We start from the raw sequence: 21,128 nt of genomic DNA on the forward strand, positions 1-21,128 counted from the left end.
CAAAGAAGATGAAATATTTGGTAATTTACCTAACAAAAGACATGAAAGATCTCTATAAAGAGAACTATGAAACTCTAAGAAAAGAAATAGCTGAAAATGTTAACAAATGGAAAAACATACCATGCTCATGGCTGGGAAGAATCAACATTATCAAAATGTCCATACTACCCAAAGCAATATATAATTTCAATGCACTCCCTATTAAAGCTCCACTGTCATATTTTAAAGATCTTGAAAAAACAATACTTCGTTTTATATGGAATCAGAAAAAACCTCGAATAGCCAAGACATTACTCAGAAATAAAAACAAAACAGGAGGAATCACACTACCAGACCTCAGACTTTACTACAAATCGATAGTGATCAAAACAGCATGGTACTGGCACAAAAACAGAGAAGTAGATATCTGGAACAGAATAGAGAACCAAGAGATGAATCCAGCTACTTACCGCTATTTGATCTTTGACAAGCCAATTAAAAACATTCAGTGGGGAAAAGATTCCCTATTTAACAAATGGTGCTGGGTGAACTGGCTGGCAACCTGCAGAAGACTGAAAGTGGACCCACACCTTTCACCATTAACTAAGATAGACTCTCATTGGATTAAAGATTTAAACTTAAGACATGAAACTATAAAAATACTAGAGGAGAGTGCAGGGAAAACCCTTGAAGAGATCGAGATGGGCGAGTATTTTATGAGGAGAACCCCCCGGGCAATTGAAGCAGCTTCAAAAATACACTACTGGGACTTGATCAAACTAAAAAGCTTCTGCACAGCCAAGAACACAGTAAGTAAAGCAAACAAACATCCCTCAGAATGGGAGAAGATATTTGCAGGGTATATCTCTGACAAAGGTTTAATAACCAGAATCCACAGAGAACTCAAACGCATCAGCAAGAAAAAAACAAGGGATCCCATCGCAGGCTGGGCAAGGGATTTGAAGAGAAACTTCTCTGAAGAAGACAGGCGCATGGCCTTCAGACATATGAAAAAATGCTCATCATCTTTAATCATCAGAGAAATGCAAATCAAAACTACTTTGAGATATCATCTAACTCCAGTGAGACTAGCCTATATCACAAAATCTCAAGACCAGAGATGTTGGTGTGGATGTGTAGAAAAGGGAACACTTCTGCACTGCTGGTGGGACTGCAAATTAATACATTCCTTTTGGAAAGATATATGGAGAATACTCAGAGATCTAAAAATAGATCTGCCATTCAATCCTGTAATTCCTCTGCTGGGCATATACCCAGAAGACCAAAAATCACAACATAACAAAGATATTTGTACCAGAATGTTTATTGCAGCCCAATTCATAATTGCTAAGTCATGGAAAAAGCCCAAGTGCCCATCGATCCACGAATGGATTAATAAATTGTGGTATATGTACACCATGGAATATTATGCAGCCTTAAAGAAAGATGGAGACTTTACCTCTTTCATGTTTACATGGATGGAGCTGGAACATCTTCTTCTTAGTAAAGTATCTCAAGAATGGAAGAAAAAGTATCCAATGTACTCAGCCCTACTATGAAACTAATTTGGGGCTCTCACATGAAAACTATAACCCAGTTACAACCCAACAATAGGAGGAAGTGGGAAAGGGATGGGAGGGAGGGGGGTGTTAGGTAGAGGGAGGGGGATCGGTGGGATCCTACCTGTGGTGCATCTTACGGGGGTATTTGCGAAACTTGGTAAATGTAGAATGTAAATGTTTTGGCACAGTAACTGAGATAATGCCAGGAAAGCTATGTTAACCATTGCGATGAAAATGTGTCAAATGGTCTATGAAGCGAGTGTATGATGCCCCATGATCATATCAATGTATACAGTTATGATTTTATTAAAAAAAAGAATGCTATGTGAATTGCTCATTTGCATATTCTATACGAACTAAATGATAAAAATGCCCAACCAAATGGGTCAGTCAAAACTGCATCAATATCGAATAATCATTTACTTTACTCAGTCATTCATTCAACAAAAACTTATTGGGTATCTATAAATTAGGGACACAGGAAATCCATCATGAAAATAAACAGTAAAATAAAATAGGAAATGCTACAATAAAACAACTGCACAAATTTTTTTTTTTTTGTAGAGACAGAGTCTCACTGTACTGCCCTCGGGTAGAGTGCCGTGGCGTCACACGGCTCACAGCAACCTCTAACTCTTGGGCTTACGCGATTCTCTTGCCTCAGCCCGAGTAGTTGGGACTACAGGCGCCCGCCACAATGCCCGGCTATTTTTCTGTTGCAGTTTGGCTGGGGCTGAGTCCAAACCGGCCACCCTCGGCATATGGGGCCGGCGCCCTACTCACTGAGCCATAGGCGCCGCCAACAACTGCATAATTTTTAACAGGAAAACAGGTAACAAAGAATATACTGAGGAGGAAGAGGCATAAGGAAAATAAGTCTACCAGCTTTCTTGTAAGAAGAGACCTCTATACTGGGCTCCTAAAAAGATAAACTAATTTAACTAAATGGCCAAGAGGATGGATGGCATTCTAGAAAAAAAGAACAGTACATATAAAAAAGTACAGGGAAGTTGAAGAGCTTCTCATCTTCATGTAACCATGACAGAAGATGAGGACTGAGACAGCTCACAGAGGACTTTCTGTACACCAATAAGGAGCATGACCTTTATCCTGTAGTCCCATGGTAAGAAACAGCAGATGTGTGCATTAGAATCCCCTAGGGAGCCCTTCAGGGCAGAAGGTAGGTAAAGAGACAAACTAACTTCTATAGACAATAGGGAGCCACAGAAGACTTGTTTAGCAGTAACAGAATCTGAGCAGATCTGTGTTTCGGAAATCCAAATGTCAGGAGCAGAGATCAGTGGCTAAGAGACGAAAATCTGGAGAAAGACCAATGAAGAGGATTAAGAAGCAATTGCAATAATGTTCCAGCACTAAATATTGACTACTACTTACTGAAACATAAATGAACCACAGAAAGCAGCACATAAAGTTCTGTAACTGTATTATGTGCTTTCAGAATACTTTCTGAATTCATCTCAAATATCAACTCAATAATCATAAACAATTACAGTAAAAGTACCACCAGGAAAGTTAAAAGAAATAAACAAAGGAGTGATTGAAAAAAAATAGCCATCAAAATTTCCCTGAACTTATCTGCACTTCAACTTAATTTTTTTTAATTTAAAAGCGAGTATATGATGCCCCATGATCATATCAATGTATACAGTTATGATTTAATAAAAAAAAAAAAATTTTTTTTGAGACAGAGTCTCACTATGTCACCCTTGGTAGAGTGCTGTAGCATCACAATTCACAGCAACCTCAAACTCATGCTTCAGCCTCCCAAGGAGCTGGGACTGCAGCTGCCCGTCACAATGCCCGGCTATTTTTTTTGCTACAGTTGTCATTGTTGTCATTTCCAAAGAGGTACTTTCTAATAAACTATCACATCAGACAAATTGAGGGAGGGGAGGGGAGAAGAGAAAAAGAAAAATTCTTTGACTCCACATCCCCTCTGGCTACACCCTGTTTCCAGCTTCACTTTATAGCAAACTCCTTAAAAGAACTATCTCTGTAGTTTTCAATTCCTTTCCTCCAAATCTCTCTTAAACATATTCCAATCAAATTTTCCCTCTACCCCAAAACCAAATACAACTTAAGGTCACCAATGATTTTTATATTGCTAAATCTAACAGTCACCTCTTAGTCCTCTAACTAATAGCACTTGATCACTCACTCCCTCCTTCTTAAAACATTTTTTTTGGCTTCATGGATACCAATTTTAATTCTCCTCCTTTATGGGGGTGCTTTTTAGTTTCCTTTTCTAGTTTCTCTCTTTGTCAGCATTACAGGATTCCAAGGCTAAGACTTTGGACTTCTTCAGCCACTTACTCTCATTGTACCTCTAACCCAGACCTCTGCCCTTGACTGCAGGCTCATGCATATTCAGCTGTCTTTACAGTATCTCTCTTGGATAACATGCCCAAAACTGAACTTGCTATTTTCCCCAAAAACTTACCCCTTCTGCAGGCTTAGCCATATCAGTAAATGTCAACTCCGTTCTTCAAGTTGTTCAGGCCAAAACCCATAGCCCACATTCACTATATCATCAACTATTGGCTCTCCCTTCAGAATATATTAAAATATATAGGATGTGAGTACTTCTTCCAATCCCTGCCCAAATTCATTATAATCTCCCACCAGGATTACTACTGCACCCTGTTAAATGATCTCTTTATGCCCTTCCCATCTTTACAAAGCAGCTGACAGGTCTATTTAAAACAAGGGTGGAACAGAGTGAGGAATGAAAAATTACCTACAGAATACAATCTATGCTACTCCGGTGATGGGCACACCCAAATCTCAGAATCCACAATACAATATATACATGTAACAGAATCCAACTTGTACCCACTAAATCTATTAAAGTTTGTTTTAATTTTAAAAATGAATACATATTAAGTCAAAACTCTCAAATGATTTCTCTCCTGTAGAGTAAAAACCAAACTCCCACTGGGATATAAAGCCATATATTATCTGACATCCCTCAACCCAACACAACCCTCTCTGACTTCATCTTCTACCAGTCATTCCCCTCAAAACCTCCAATGACCTACTCACCACTCCTAGAACAGACCAAGAAAGCTTCAATCACAGGATCCTTGCAGTCTGGTTCTATCTTTATCCAATTTCTCCCTCTCTCTCTCCTAACATATGCACAGATCAAATTTACTTCTTCAAGATCTTTGCTCAAATGCTAGTTACTACTATGGACGTTTCTAACCACTTTATACAAAATAGGAGCATCCTCCTGAAGGATATTTCCATCTTATTCTGCTTTATTTTTCTCCACAGTCCTATACTAGCTGACATATTACTTATACTTGTTTCTGTATCTTGTCATTAGTACCTAAGCTTCACAAAAGCAGAAAATTTGTTTTGTTCACTGAACTATTTCTAGCAAGTGCTCAGAGGATATTTCTTGAATGGATGGATAAAAGAATAAGGAAAATCCAGATTGAAGATCTGGCCTCACAACTAGAATTTACAGTATACAATTTCTCAAGTCCTGTAAAAGCATGACTACAAGAGAGGCCACAACAATGGCCAACTCTACAACTCTAACTGGTACCAATAATAAATAAGGGTTGACAAGTCCATACCATTCCTGAAACAAGAAAAATATACTTGACAAAATCTTTAAAAATAAAAGGAAGAAAAGAAAAAAGAAAGATTTCCATCCTTGCCTCCCCACCTCTTAAAAAGAAATACCACCTAGATGTTTCCTATAAACTAGCCTACCAACTCTGGCTAAAATATCATTTGTGGATGTTGTATACACTTAAGTAGCTGCTATGAAGAATCCTTGCTTTTCCAAGCTATGGTCTTCAGAAAAAATTTTAACTCCCAACCCTAATACTAACTGGCTGCCAAGAAACAATGGTCAGAGAAAGCTCTCAAATTTCCCTAAAGCACTCAGGCTGCAACCAAACACCATTAATATTATGACAACAACAGTTCAAAGTACCTTCTGGTGTCCGCCTTGTTTCATTGTCCCTCGTGTATGGACTAGGGGCTCAGTCATTAAAGATTTTGATATTTTAGTGTGGGGGGAGAATTACAAGGTAGGCACACAATTGAAAAAAAAAAAAACAGGACTAGTATTTAATTTTGCATTTAATTTTGTATGATGGGGAACAGAAAACACCTGCCAAGATATGAGTATCACCTGAACTTTTCAATACCAGACACCAAAACAGAGATGACAGAAGGACCAAAACCCTGAAATGTCCAGCAATCCTCAGCTAAAAAGTCATGCCTTGCATCTCCCATTCCCACACAGAGAACTGAAGATATGGGGCAGGAAGCCCTGCCAAATTGAACAGTTGGGAGCAATAGAGGGGAGGAAGGTAGTAACAATTACCAAAACAGAGGGAAGGAAAGAAAAAAAAATTAAAAATAATAACCGTGTTGAACTGGCCAGTAGCAAAAAAAAAAAAAAAGAAAGAAAGAAAGGAAGAGAGAAATAATTACTGATGATTCTTCTCTTTTCCTCTTCCCACTGTACTTACCAAGGACAAAAAGTAGGAAGATGAAAATTGAGAAAATGACAAAGAATAGAGGCTAAAGGAGGCCTGAAGCAAAAAATAATGGGGAAAAAAACAACAGCAAATTCATTTTCTAAGCAACTCTTTGAAAAATAGACATGAAAAGTAAATTAGGAACGAAGTAAGGAAACTGAAAACAAGCCCCTACACCAGTGGTTCTCAACATTCCTAATGCCGCAAACCTTTAATACAGTCCAAATGGGTGGCGATCCACAGGGTTGAGAACCTAGCTTATGTAACTGTAGAATCAAAGAGAACAAAGATTCTTAATTGCTTGGAATGACCTATGCTGTTTTAAGACCAACAGTCCTCACAGATGCTATAACTGCATTCAAACTAAGCTACTGATCAAAGTAAACGGGTGAAAAACCTTAGCTCTCCTGGAACCAACCTTCAAGAATCCTCTGGCTTCCCTATAGCTCCAAACCTCAATCTAACTGAACAGAAGTCTTTAAAAGCACAGAAGTAACTCTGGGACATTCAAAAGCAATTATCTCAACAGAGAACAGCTAAAAACTCAGAGATTATACCTAATATACTCTGATAGATCAATTAATTCACTTAAAAAGAAAGGAGAGTTCTGATTGGTTAATCTCAATAGACTGAGTCACACCCCAGAATCAGCGCCTGTAGCAAGCAGTCAGATGCCAAGAGGAAGGAAACCACAGGATACTCTGAGGAAGGAAAGGGAAGAAAAAAGAAATCAGTAACATGGGAAAGACTACTTTGCTCTATAGGACCACTAGCCATCAGCTTATCATGTTCAGGCACACCACCCAGAACTGCTGGTAGCCTGAGGTGGCATTCTACATGCTCACTTCAGTGCTAACGCTTCCTCCCTCTGCTGCCTTGCTGATGGCTCTTTCCCTATCCTCTCTGACAGCTGTCACATACTGATACCTGTTTATCTCCCTCTGCCCACTCTTTGATTTTGTAGATTTAGTATTTCTCAGTTCAGTCTCTTGCCCTCCTTCTGTATTCAGTCATGACTTCTACTCAGTCCCTGTCCTTGACAAGCACACAATCCAGTGGGGGAGGCAGACGTGTCACAGTTATGAAGGAGATATAACAAAGTGCTGTGAGCACACATTCATCTACCAGTACCCAATTTAGTGTCTCCAAGTCAACATTCCACCTTCCCTCTCTTTTGTAAATCAGTTACTAAGTCCTCTATCTTTCCAAAATACTTTCTGGTCTCTACTTTCATTTCACGGTTTAGGCTTCATTTCTCACATGACCTATTTCAACCACTTCCTATCATAAACACAGTTCAATACATTTCCACGCTGTCACATCAGCCATTTCCCTAAAAGAGATAACATACTGTATCACTCCCTTATTTTGAAACATCTAATATCTTCCTAATGTTTAAGAGATGGAAGTCCAAATCCTCAGTACAGGAAGTAATACTTTTGAAATAGCATTTTTTAAAAGCAGGCAGACTGAGTTCCAGTTCCAATGCTTACTACCTATTATCACCTTTGGCAGGTCACTTCCTATCTCTCAATTTTACTAAAAGAACCTATTTGCTCAGGTTCTAATGAAGATATAAGTAAGAATTTCCATGCCAAGCACCAGCACAGAATCTAACACTCAACTTAACTATTATCCTGAGCTGTCACATCTATCTAGACTATCTCACACCCCAAAGGAAGCAGATAACCAAGGTTTACATTCATATATTTTAGAAGTGATTAACAGTAAGAGGTAAGTTAGAAAAAGCCTTCTGACTAATTTTGAACAAAAACTTAAATTAACCAATATATTACTTTCATAAAAATTTTGGTTTTTCTTGAATTTGCCATAATTAATTTAAAACAAGTATCCATTGATTTAAAAAAATAATAAAACAAACTCTAGATCATTTTGTTTGTTTTCCTATTCAAGTTCAGGAAAAAAAATGGAAACTCATTTATAGAAATGTAGTTTTCTACAACATAAAATCCCCATAAATGAAATTCAGTTTTAATCACATGTGTAACTGGCTAAAGATGTACTCATACCAAAATGAACTTCAGAAGTTTAAGAAAATAAAAGTATGCATCAGATAGTAGAGTGACATTCATTCTCAGATCCCACAATCAAAAGACAAAATTCTAAAATTATTTTTTAAAGTCAATGATTTTAATGATATAAAAACTATAAAGCCTCCAATAAAGAAAATAAAATAGATGAGAAATATTTTTCAAAAGAGTAATATATTTATGGTATTAGTGCTAACAAATATTAGTAAGAAGGGAATTTCCAGTAAACTTATGGGCATATGATGCACAATTCATACAAACAGGAAAATAAAACTTAAAAATACTAAATTTCTTGTCTACTGTGATCTATGATATTAGATAAGCAAGTAATCTTATCAATATTTTTAGAAGACAAACTTTTAAAAAACAAAATCCCATAGAAGTATGATAAAACTGGTCAACCAAACTCTGCTAAAGACAATGTAAATCAATACCTTTCAGAAGTAAATCTGGTAATATTTCTCATATTTAACAAAGCCATCATACCCTCTGACCTTGAAATTCCCTTCCTGGCCCTTTAGCCTAAAAGGAAACAAGCAAAATGAACAACTATATACTCACTGCATTATGTTCAAAATGGCAAGTAACCTAGATATCCCATAATTAAGAAATAAGTAACTCAACTCACTGTAACAATGTATAATAATCTAAAGGTATAAAAATTATAACAAAAATAAAACACAAATATGCAAGTAAATATGTAACATTACATTTATACTTTGATTGTAGTATAAACTCACATAGCTGTAACAAGAATAAATAAGTAAAATTAAGTTAGTTTTTTTCTTATTTCTTTGACCACCAAGTTGTTTGTAAAATAAAAAGCCTATTGAAACTGATGAGGCCCACCACACTAAGTACACATTTCAAATGGACTTTTCATAGGCATTTACAAGTTTCCAAAAAAAAATCTATTGCACAGGAGTAGCAGATAGGCTCTTTTCAAATACAGACAAACCAAACATGTAATTTTAGCCATACATTAGCCAGCTATAACCTGATTATATTAAAATCTCATTTTACCATCAAAACATAACTGTATACAAGAGCTCCATATGGTGATTAGAAGCACTCATTATGAGGCATCTGGAGAGAAAGCCCCAAGCACTGAAGTTAAAACTATCTGGCTAAGTGAAATGGTGAAGGTTAGGTTTCTCCTATATCCCCAAATGAATGATCATGTTTCTCAGCCACTCATGGGCTTTAAGTCCCTAGCAGCAAAAGCTAAGGATTCAAGGAGGGAGAAAATGCAAGCAGATTTGCTATTCCTCTGAGAAATTGGCAACTTCTTCATTTTCCCCCACAGCACCATGAAGTAGTGAGAAGTAGATAAGCATGAGGTCAGGAGATGTGACACACAGGTAAGCCTAAACAGCCTCAAGTAAGTTACTTACATTTTCAAGCTTGAATAGTTCAATGGTAAAATTTTTAAATTGAACTTAATCATCACTTTATTCTTTCAAGCTCAATGTTCCATTAATGTAACAGATCTCGCCCTTTTCAATACATACCCAAGTCTCTTACAACCCCAACTATAAAACAATTAAGATTTAGGATTAGGAAACTACAAGCAAGAGTGAAATACACAGATGGTCAAAAGACCTGGTCTGTAATCCCAGCTCTGTCTCTTTTTACCTATGTCACTTTGGGCAAATTACTGCACTTCAAATTACTGCATGAAGCAGCAATCTTCACTGACAATGTCCCTTTCATTCCCATCATCAAATGGATTGTTTTTTTTCCATCATATCTGGGGTGTCTTTCCGAACCAGCAACATCAACAATTTTTACTCCATTCTTGGATATTTAAAATTATCTTGTGCATTCATCTTTTTTAAGTTTTCTGATTGAACTGAATGAAGAAGTCTAACATATTTTGTCTACCTTAAAGCTATTCTCAAGACTAGGACCATTTCAAAAAGACATTCAGTAAATAATTTTTGAGCACATGTGCCACACAATAGTATGTGCTAGAGTTGCAAAGGTCCCTTTCTTTAAGAAGTCCAAAAGCCTAGTGGAGACAGACTTATGAACAAATCATTAACTTCCAACTGACAAATGTTAAGTGCAGACTGCAGAGATCAGTCCAGACAAGAGGGATGAGACATCTGGACAAGGCTCAGAAGTGATATTTTAATAAGGTCTTGAAGGGCCAGTCGTTTACTAGGTAAAGAATTCTCAACAGGGAACAGTGTAAAACCACAATGGAAGATGTCATCTTCAGAGAACTACACTTAGCCTTTATGGAGAGGGCAGGCATAACCGTAGAAGACAAAACTAGAATATAGACAAGTAGCAAGATATCCTGAAGGACTCTGAATTTTAGCACTACGAACCATAGAAAGTCAGCAGAGGACTTCTAAACATGGAATCAAAGTCCCTTCCTCCACCATATAATAGATTGAATTCATGGCAACAAAAAATACAGTCTAGATGTGGAAAGGTAGAAAAAAAAATTGAAATGGAGAGTTCCTGCTTTCAGGCTGTCTTCTAGCACTTTCTTATCTATGGGATATATACAACATTCAACTAAGACTGTGTGAATTATGGCTAAAGGATCAAGAAAGTGTGAATTTTTAACATAAAGATTACTTGAAGTTAAAGTTGTTGAAAACACTAAAGAAAACAACCAAATCAGAAAAGATTAAAGAGCTTTAATAAATTAAGAAAAGCAAAGAAAATTAATAAGGTCCAAGAAGACTGACTTCAGACAAAACAGGAATGTTTACATCCTTATATATTGATTACAGATAACAAGACATGTTTTGTACCTATCTTTTGCAGGAGAGTATCTTAAATTCCTTTTGGTTAAAGAGCTACCATCACTAAAGTCTCTTTAAACCAGTGTAAAAGATGATGCTTAAAAAAACTGGCCAAATTAATACATTCCAATAATATTTTAATGCTCAAGAAAAAAAGACACGAAAAAGATCTCCCTTCAGATAGTTATCCTCAAAGCTTAAAATTCCCATTTCTCTCATCTACAGGAGTGAAACACCAATATTCCAATCTAGGACCACAAAGAGTCCAAGCATCAGTAATTTCAACACCGCTAAGGCCTAGTCTAGGACAAGCCTAATTGGCTGGGTAGCCTACAAAGATGAATTTGCAATTACTGAAATTCAAACTCAAGCTTAGCCACCAAGGACCACCTCAAAGGAATCATTCCTCTTTCTACTTTGAAGAAAGTAGGTGTATTTATAAAAATGCATAAAAATAGCAACTGTCTAAAGAAAAGAGATCTGAACCTAAGGCAAGGGTGTGATACACTAAAGTTTTATCCCAGTATGTTTTAGGGTGTGTCTTTGTTTTGGCCCAGTAATTTTAGGGAAAAAAATCCCACTCATTCAGTGCACCCCAGTACTTTCCCCTATCAACGCTCACAAGCATCCAGAGTCTGAATCACTGGCCCTGACTTCTTAGAGAAAGGCGGCCGCCCAGCGGTTCGAGGCCCCTGGCGCGCTGTCACAGCAGGGCGGGTGCCCTCCGGCCTCCCCGCTCCCTGGCCACCCCGCCTCGGCCGCTCGCTGGGGGCTTCAGAGGGTCACCCTGGCGAAGGGGGGGCCGGAGGGCTCCACCGCCTCTCTCGGGAACCCGGGTCTCCAACCCGCCCCAGCTTGCGCCCCCAGTTCTGGGCTGCCTCGGGCGCCCGCCCAGACCCCGGCCCCAGCTCGGCCCTGACCCCAGCTCTCACCGGGAGGAGGTCGCGGTTCCTCCTCGGCCGCGGCCCGGCAGCGGGTCACCCACAGACCTGCGGGCCGGAGGACTGAAGGTGAGGCGAGGGCGCCGCCCGTCACATCCCCGGCTGCCCCACAGCCCGACCCGCTGCAGACAGCATCGCGTCCGCGGCCTGAGGGAGCGCCGGGACTCCAAAGCCGCCGCGCCCCCTCCCTCCGCCGGCGCCCGCCTGGACTCCGCCCTCCGGGGCCAAGAGCACCGTGCGCGCGCAGCCCTACCTCCCGGGACGCCCGTGCGCAGGCGCGAGCCTCAGAAGGCTAAGCCACGCCTTCCGACCCGCCCCCGCCGCCTGACTCGAGCCTCAGCCCACCTCTGGCCCCGCCTCCGCTTTCTTGCCAGGCTTTCCCAGGTTTGTCCTAGCTTCGGGACCCGCCCCTCTGCTGTCCTTGCCTCTGCCTCCTGACTCAGGTCTTAGCATGACCCAAGCGCTGACGCCAGTCCTGCGGCTGACCTCACCTCTAGCTGTCCCAGTGAACTATCATTTGCTCCTTGACTGTCAAACCTGTCAGCTCCTCCTCCAGTCTCCGAAAAGTTAGGAGTGGTCTGAGTGTTATGACTGACAGGAGTCTGTCACCCTCAGCATTTTGTGTTCCAAGTCCTTGCCTGTTTCCTGCCCTCTCATGCTAGGGCTTGACTGAAGCATGCACCTGTCTACCACATCAAAACACAGGATCTTACTGAAGCTGAGGGGACAGGGCACCCTCGAGTACTGAGAAGCGGATCCACTCCGTTGCACCGTTCAGCTGGGTACCCTTTGCCAGAAACCATCCTTCTTTCCCTTGGGCGGGTCCCATCACCCACAGGCTGTCTCCCCTTCTTCCTACCTGGATAGTCAGACCTGCCCTCACCCTGGAAGCCGCCTGGGTCTGGTTCAGCTGTTGAAGAACCGGGGCTACCCTTATGATAGACTAGCTGTTCTCTGAAATCCTTTCTGACCCCAAGGACTCGACTGTAATAAATAGCATTTAAAGAGAACTTCTTGAGAAATATCCACTTCTTCTATGTCTCCAGATATTCAAAGGGGAAAAGGGAAGGGGTGAGTGCCTGAATTGTATAACCACATCTCATTTAATAATATACTTTCATATTTAGAAAATAAGGTGTCATTTTTAACATCAACTCCTAAAAATAAAGATTTAATTTGGGGGGTGATGATGTGTGTGCTTAAAATGTTGAGAAAGACTAGATCTAAATGCTGTACAATTTCTCTTTGGATTAAGGGAGATCATTAGAAAAACAAACACCCATGGAACTCTTGAACACACGCATAAAGAACATTCTCACAAGGGGCAGTTACTCAAATCTGCTTTCAGGTTTATGCAATCAGCTAAATTGAGAGATGGTTCAAGAAATGGCTCCTCCCCTCTTGTCCTTGGGAGTTAGAGAAGATGCTACATTCTCATCAGGAAGAGCTATGCTTCTCAAAACTGCTGGATCGTTATCTTGTGATTCCCTGATTGAGTGGATTGTGTGTGTTCTTTATTTTGGCAGTTGTAAGTACTAAGTCATCATTCCCTTCCCTTCGTTCTCTACAAAGGTAGGAGCCTTGGTTCGGCCCCTGTGGCTCAAGCAGCTAAGGCACCAGCCATATACACCTGAGCTGGCGGGTTTGAATCCAGCCTGGCCGGCCAAACAACAATGACAGCTGCAACCAAAAAATAGCCAGGCGTTGTGGCGGACAACTGCAATCCCAGCTACTTGGAAGGTGAAGGCAGGAGAATCGCTTAAGCCCAGGAGTTTGAGGTTGCTGTGAGCTGTGATACCATAGCACTCCAGCCAGGGTCCTTGAGGCTCTGTCTCAAAAAATAATAATAATAATAATAATAATTAAAGGTAGGGGCCTTACTGAGTGAATGCTGCGTATGAACATTTCCCAGTTTCATCTATCCAATTTTCCCTATTCCAATTTTGTCTTTATCCTAATTTTCTCATTTCCTTGATTATCATGTCACATTGATTCTATTAGCCACTTATCTCAAAATGTACCCACAGGATTTTAATTTACTGAGATGACTGTGATGACACAAAGGAGGTCATTGCATTGAAAAATGATTTTTATCACGTACATTTCCCAAGAGCTCAGAATACCCCATGCCAGGCAGGTCCACATGGAAAAGCACCAGGTTAAGTCAGGAGGCAGAAGCAGGAGTGAGAGGAAAGTCCAGGTCAGAGATTTTATTGAGGTTTCCATGGGAAAGGCAGGACAGGGAAGGGAAAACACCTTGGAATCAGCTAGTTTGAATTATGTCAGCAGGCTAGGCTATCAGTGTGGTCTCTAGTTGTATGGGGTATGTGGCCCTGGGTGACTTAGGGCAGGGGAAATACTAGTTTGGTGGGAGAGTGTCAGACAAAGTGGGTAGCTGGAAGTATGGATTTGGGATTGGTTAGAGGATGTGTAATAATATGACTTTCACATATTCTCACAAAAGCTGGATTGCAGGGGAGGTGTAAACCACGTTGGCCATTAGTCTGGTCCTTTGATTAATGGATGCCAAACAGACAAATACAAAATCTAATAAAACACAGAACACCACTTCAAAATATATATAGAAAAAGTTTTAATATCAAATATACATAGGAAAAATATGTATGTAGTCCTAGAAGTCTGATCCCTGAGGGTCTGAAGCCCACTTATGGCTAATGTTAAAGAGGTTAAGGGTGAAAAGGCAGACCAAGCTGGTTCACAAATTTTACATGCTTCAGAATCTGCTACAGGGCTTGCTACAACTCAGATTGCTAGCCCTATCAGATTCTATCAGATTGCTATAGAATTCTGATTCAATAGGCCAGGGGTAGGCCCCAGGAATTTGCATTTCTAAGTTCCAAGGGGATAACAATGATATAGGGAGCACACTTTGAGACATTGTGCTAGAAGACTTCAACAACCATCCAACCTTATGGGAAATACTCTGTAGAGATAATCATCTCCCAGGAGCTTTTGAAGACTCAACAAGAAACAAAAAAGTCTGTCACATGCTGTCATGTGGACAATTTTTACAACTATTACAACCTTCAACACAGGCTAGACCAAGGCGATAAAAGCTGAGCAAGCCATGGCATGCCTAGTCTTTAAACTGGGGATATAGAGCAGAAGAAGATAAGTCAGAGGTAGATAGTGTAAAATGCCATGATAGATATGTACATGGTTGGACCAACCTTCCTTGTGTTTGTCTGGGTGGACCCAAGAACGCCAGCTCAGAAACAGGGAGTTGAGTGTTCTTTTGGAGTTGTAGCCCAGGGTTGCTGTTAAAGTACAAATAGTATGATAACACAGAATGTGTGTGTATGGTGGTGAGAAAGGCCTGATTGACAGACATCTGTATGGATCTGTCAAGGGTTGAAACTTCAGAAGAGTCAGGAGCATTTTTACACATTTCTACTATAAATTTTTTTGTTAGATTATTTATATGTTATAAACTGAATATGTCCCCTCAAAATTGATATGTTGAAATCCTAAGTCTCAAAGTGATGGTATTTCGCCATGAGGCCTTTGAAAAGTAAAGTTAGATGAAGTCATGAGGGTGGGGCCCTCAGGATGAGACTACTGTTCTTATCAAAAGAAGTGGAGGGAGGCGCCTGTGACTCAAAGGAGTAGGCCGCAGGCCCCATATGCCAGAGGTGGCAGGTTCAAACCCAGCCCCAGCCAAAAAAACTGAAAAAAAAAAAGTGGAGACAGGGGATCTGTGTCTCTGCTCTCCTCCAGATGAGAATCCAACAAGCAGAGATCGTATACAAACCAGCAACTGGGCCTTCACCACACACTGGATCTACTGGCACCTTCATCTTGAACTTCTCAACATTCAGAACTGTGAGAAACAAATGTGCAGTGTTTCAACCACCCGATCTATGGTAACTGACAAAGATAGTACAGCATAAACCATAATAGAAAAAAATTTTCCCATAATTTTTTTTTTTTTGAAACAGAATCTCACTTTCTTGCCCCCCACTAGAGTGCTCTGGCATCATAGTTCACAGCAACCTCAAACTCTTAAGCTCAAGGGATCCTCTTGCCTCAGCCTCCTGAGTTGCTGTGACTACGGGTGCCCACCACAACCACCTGGCTATTTTTAGAGATAGGGTCTTGCTCTTGCTCAGGCTGTTCTGGAACTCCTGAGTTCAGGCAATCCACCCACCTTGGCCTCCCAGAGTGCTGGGATTACAGGCATGAGCCACCACACTCAGTTTTTCCCATAATTCTAATACACGAACATACAACCATCACAAAAGCATTTTAGAGTATTTTCCTAATTTTATAGACATCCTGAAGATATTTTATTTATTTTGAGTTAATTTTCCTCAGAGGACCCCTGCTTTTTTTTCTCAGTACAAATTTATGATTTTATAATTTTAGTGGACAAAAGTCGAAAATGAATCTGGGCTAAAATCAGGATGCTGCCAGGGCTAATTCCTTCTGAAGGCCCTAGGGCTGCGTCTGTTTCCTGTTCATCTACATTGGCGTGCATCTCCTTTTCCATCTTCAAAGCCAACAACATTAATTTGAGTCCTTCTCACTTATCCCTCTGTCCTCTTCTGCCTCTGTCTACTTTTAAAAACATTTATTATTACCCTCAATGAATCCCCAACAATAAAAAAAATAAATAAATAAATAACAACAACAAAAAAAACATTTATCATTATATGGGATCCAACTGAATGATCCAGAATAACATTTCTATTTTAACATCATCTGATAGGCAGTCTTAATTCCACCTGCAAACTGAATTCCTTTTTGTTGGGTCCCTCTTGATATAGGAAAGAGACCTTCTTTGAGGGAAGTTCTGGGGTTCCATGACAAGCAGCACAATGAAATTGTTGCTTACAGCCCCAGTAGAGATGGTTCAGAAAACCATCCAAAATACAATACAAGTTTGATGAAGTCTCCTTCCTTCTTTCCACAAATATTTACTATGCACCTATTATGTGATGCATGGGATTAAGTCATGAACAAGGATAGGAGTCAGTAGGACTGATTTTCTAGAAGAAATCATAAGTTCTTGCCAGAGAACAGTGTTATGGGAACTCTTGTGCTTTAATAAATGGAGGCTTGTTTTTCCTTGTGTCTTCTATTTTTGGTTTATATGTATGACTGTCTTTCAGTTTCTCTTTGTTTCTTTGTTGTGTTTTAGAGACAGGATCTCATTCTGTCGCCCAAGCTAGCGTACAGGGCCAGATCATAGCTCACAATAACCTCATCCTGGCCTCAACGGGGGATGATAGGCATATGCTACCACCCTAGGCTAATATTCTTTATGTTTTTGAGGAAATGATGTCTATTTTGCCCAGGCTGTCTTTAGTTTTTATATACTTATGTTAATTAGTGTTTGCTTTACTAATCTTGAGTTTTCTCACCAATTCTTCAAGATTTTCCAGACATATAATTATGACTCTGTAAATAGCATTCACTGGCTAATGCATCAAACTTCATGTTACATAATAGAAGACATAGTGAGATCTTTATTTTATTATTATTTGCTTATTATTTCAGCAAAAAAGCTAGAAAGATGCTAACTTTGGGCTAGGATGTATACATTTTATCATGTTGAGAACATATGTATCAATTCCTACTTCACTGAGTGTTTTGTTTTTAAAAACACAGATGGGGGCTCGGCGCCTATGGCTCAAGCAGCTAAGGCGCCAGCCACATACACCTGAGCTGGCAGGTTCGAAGCCAACCTGGACCCGCCAAACAACAAAAAACCCTGCAACCAAAAAATAGCCAGGCGTTGTGGTGGGCGCCTGTAGTTCCAGCCACTTGGGAGGTGGAGGCAGGAGAATTGCTTAAGCCCAGGAGTTGTAGGTTACTGTAAGCTGTGATGCCACAGCACTCTACCCAGGGCAACAGCTTGAAGCTCTATCTCAAAACAAAACAAAAACAGATGGGGCCAAGTGCTGTGGCTCACACCTACAATCCTATTGCTTGAATTCAGGAGTTTGAGTCCAGCCTGAGCAACAGCGAGATCATCTCCACAAAAAATAGAAAAACTAGCCTGGTGTTGTGGCGGGTGCCTGTAGTCTCAGCTACTGGGAAGGGACGCTGAGATAAGAAGGATCCCTTGAGCCCTGGAGATTGAGGTTGCTGTGAGGTATGACACTATGGCACTCTACCCAGGGTGGTACAGTGAGACTGTGTCTCAAAAAAATAAGTAAAATAAAAACACAAATGGGTATTGGATTTTGTCAAATGACTTTTCTCTATCTCTGGAAATGATCTCTTGTTAATTAATGATTCCCTGATATTGAACCATTTTGCATTCTTAGAATAAACCCAATTGATCACAGCGCTGTTAGGGCTGGCAAGGTGGCTTACACCTATAATCCTAGCACTCTGGGAGGCCAAGGCAGGTGGAAGCCTGAGCAAGAGGAAGACCCCATCTCTAAAAATAGCTTGGCATTATAGTGGGGGCCTATAATCTCAACTACTTGGGAGGCTGAAGCAAGAGGATCATTTGAGCCCAAGAGTTTGAGGTTGCTGTGAGCTATGATGCCAGGGCACAAAGTGGATTCTGTCTCAAGAAAAAAAAAAAAAAAAAAAAAAAAATATATATATATATATATGCTGTTAGGTTCTATTTTCAGATTTTTTTGTACTGAAATTCTTAAGCAGTAATTGCCATAATTTTCTTTTATGAGAATAAAATCTTTGACATGTATTCCAAATTGATTTTTTAATTCCAATTCAATTTGGCATTCACTGGAATAAAAACCAAGAAATCTTTGTCAGGTTGGGGATTTATAGTATAGGAGCTTTATAAAATGAAATGCTCTGAAATAGTGGTAGTAACAATTGGCAGAGTTTTAAAGATTATGTACAATTCTTTTGTGACACCAATTTCTTTAGCCTTTGTTTTCTTTTAGAATATACACATATAAGTTTATTTTATATTAGATTAGAAAGAGAGACAGAAGGGAGCATAAAACAGGGAGTGAGAGAAAAGGAGGGAGGGAATGGGAGGCATCCCAAAGAAAGAGAGGAAGAAGCCAGCAGGTTTAACGTATGTTTTTGCAGAACTATTGAGTCCTTCAATTTCTTCGGCATTAATTACTGTATTTGGACTTTCTGTCTCTTCTGGGGTCAATTTTGTTAAGTTGTTTCTGACTAAAAAATACCTATTTCTTCTAAATTTTCATGTTTATTTGCATGAAGTTATACAAAGTACTTTCTTAATTTTTTTCTCTGTGTTTATGCTATCATTTCTATTTGCATTTTCTCACTTCTTTTTTTTTGAAGACAGAGCCTCAAGTTGTCACCCTGGGTAGAGTGCTATAGCATCACAGCTCACACCAACTTCCAACTCCTGGGCTCAACCGAGTCTCCTGCCTCCACCTCCCAAGTAGCTGGGATTACAGGTGCCTACCACAACGCCCAGCTATTTTTTGGTTGCAGCCATCATTATTGTTCAGCAGGCCCAGGCTGGATTCAAACCTGCCAGCACAAATGTATGTGGCTGGCGCCTTAGCCCCTTGAGCCACAGATGCCAAGCCATTTTCTCTCTTCTTAAAGATTAAAATGTATAATAGTTTGTTATTTTGTTGTGTTTTACACACATCCACCTTTTAGATTTATTATTCCTACCCTTTACTCTTTTCCACATCATGATTTATACTTTTATCTTTATTAATTCCTTTGTTCTTTTTTTGTTTACTTTGTTATTTTGTTTTCTATTTTAGATAGTGAATTGATTTCTATTTATGCTTTAATTATTTTTGCACCAGAGATTAAAAACTATAAATCTTTTCTTTTTTTTATTTTTAAGTCATAGCTGTGTACATTAATCCAATCATGGGGCAACTTACACTGGTTTTATAGACCATTTGACACATTTTCTTTTTTTTTTTCCACTGTTAAAGTCTATATAATGGATTATCCCACAAAGAGAGAACACCAGAGTAGGTTAGACTATCTTGCTATAGCAAGCTCAAATTGTGTCAGCCATTTTGATTATCTGCCACAGAGTGTTGCTTGCAACATTTGACATATTTTCATCACACTGGTTAACGTAGCCTTCCTGGCATTTTCTTATGTGTTAAGACATTTATATTCTACATTTACTAAGTTTCACATGTATACTTCTAAGATGCACCATAGGTGTAATCCCAGCAATCACCCTCCCCCCTCCTTCCCCTCCTTCTCCCCCTTCCCCATATTCTTAGGTTATAACTGGGTTATAGCTTTCATATGAAAGCCATAAATTACTTTCATAGTAGGGACGAGTACATTGGATACTTTTTCTTCCATTCTTGAGATACTTTACTAAGAAGAATATGTTCCAGCTCCATCCATGTAAACATGAAAGAGGTAAAGTCTCCATCTTTCTTTAAGGCTGCATAATATTCCATGGTGTACATATACCACAATTTATTAATCCATTCGTGGATCGATGGGCACTTGGGCTTTTTCCATGACTTAGCAATTATGAATTGGGCTGCAATAAAGATTCTGGTGCAAATATCTTTGTTATAATGTGATTTTTGGTCTTCTGGGTATATACCTAGTAGAGGAATTATAGGATTGAATGGCAGATCTATTTTTAGATCTCTAAGTGTTCTCCAAACATCTTTCCAAAAGGAATGTATTAATTTGCATTCCCACCAGCAGTGTAGAAGTTTCCCTTTTCTCCACATCCACACCAACATCTCTGGTCTTGGGATTTTGTGATATGGACTAATCTTACTAGAGTTAGATGATATCTCAAAGTAGTTTTGATTTGTATTTCTCTGATGAGTAAGGATGATGAGCATTTTTTTGTATGTCTGTAGGCCGTGTGCCTGTCTTCTTCAGAGAAGTTTCTCATAAAATCCCTTGCCCAGCCTGCGATGGGATCACTTATTCTTTTCTTGCTTATATGTTTGAGTTCTCCGTGGATTCTGGCTATTAAACCTTTGTCGGAGACATAACCTGCGAATATCTTCTCCCATTCTGAGGGCTGTCTGCTTGCTTTACTTACTGTATTCTTGGTTGTGCAGAAGCCTTTTAGTTTGATCAGAACTGTAGTGTATTTTTGAAGTTCCTTCAATTGCCCGGAGGGTCCTCCTCATAAAATACTCGCCCAGACCGATTTCTTCAAGGATTTTCCCTGCACTCTCTTCTAGAATTTTTATAGTTTCATGTCTTAAGTTTAAATGTTTAATCCAGTGAGAGTCTATTATAATTAATGGTGAAAGTGTGGGTCCAGTTTCAGTCTTCTACAGGTTGCCAGCCAGTTCACCCAGCACCATTTGTTAAATAGGGAATCTTTTCCCCCATTGAATGTTTTTAATTGGCTTGTCAAAGATCA

General features: G+C 39.6%; 1 protein-coding gene and 1 non-coding gene across 5 annotated transcripts in view; both read right to left on the reverse strand.

Annotated features, from left to right (window-relative positions):
• CCSER2 (coiled-coil serine rich protein 2) overlaps positions 1-12,029 on the reverse strand; it is a 211,722-nt gene extending 199,693 nt beyond the window's left edge. For 3 of the 4 annotated variants that reach the window (XM_053584500.1, XM_053584503.1, XM_053584501.1), the window contains exons 1-2: positions 11,810-12,023; positions 6,705-6,765 (exon numbers count right to left, since the gene is read on the reverse strand). The gene's annotated coding sequence lies outside the window, so the exon portion shown is untranslated. Of the gene's footprint in view, positions 1-6,704; positions 6,766-11,809 lie in introns of all 4 variants that reach the window. The other variant, XM_053584499.1, reaches the window with a different exon arrangement.
• A 7,662-nt stretch (positions 12,030-19,691) lies between these two features.
• Positions 19,692-19,815, reverse strand: LOC128582859 (small nucleolar RNA SNORA28). Its single transcript, XR_008379284.1, has one exon. It is a non-coding gene; the product is annotated as a small nucleolar RNA SNORA28 (small nucleolar RNA).
• Between the last annotated feature and the right edge of the window lie 1,313 nt (positions 19,816-21,128).

The sequence above is a fragment of the Nycticebus coucang genome, chromosome 3 (genome assembly GCF_027406575.1).
Source record: "Nycticebus coucang isolate mNycCou1 chromosome 3, mNycCou1.pri, whole genome shotgun sequence".
NCBI classification, from domain to species: Eukaryota; Metazoa; Chordata; class Mammalia; order Primates; family Lorisidae; genus Nycticebus; species Nycticebus coucang.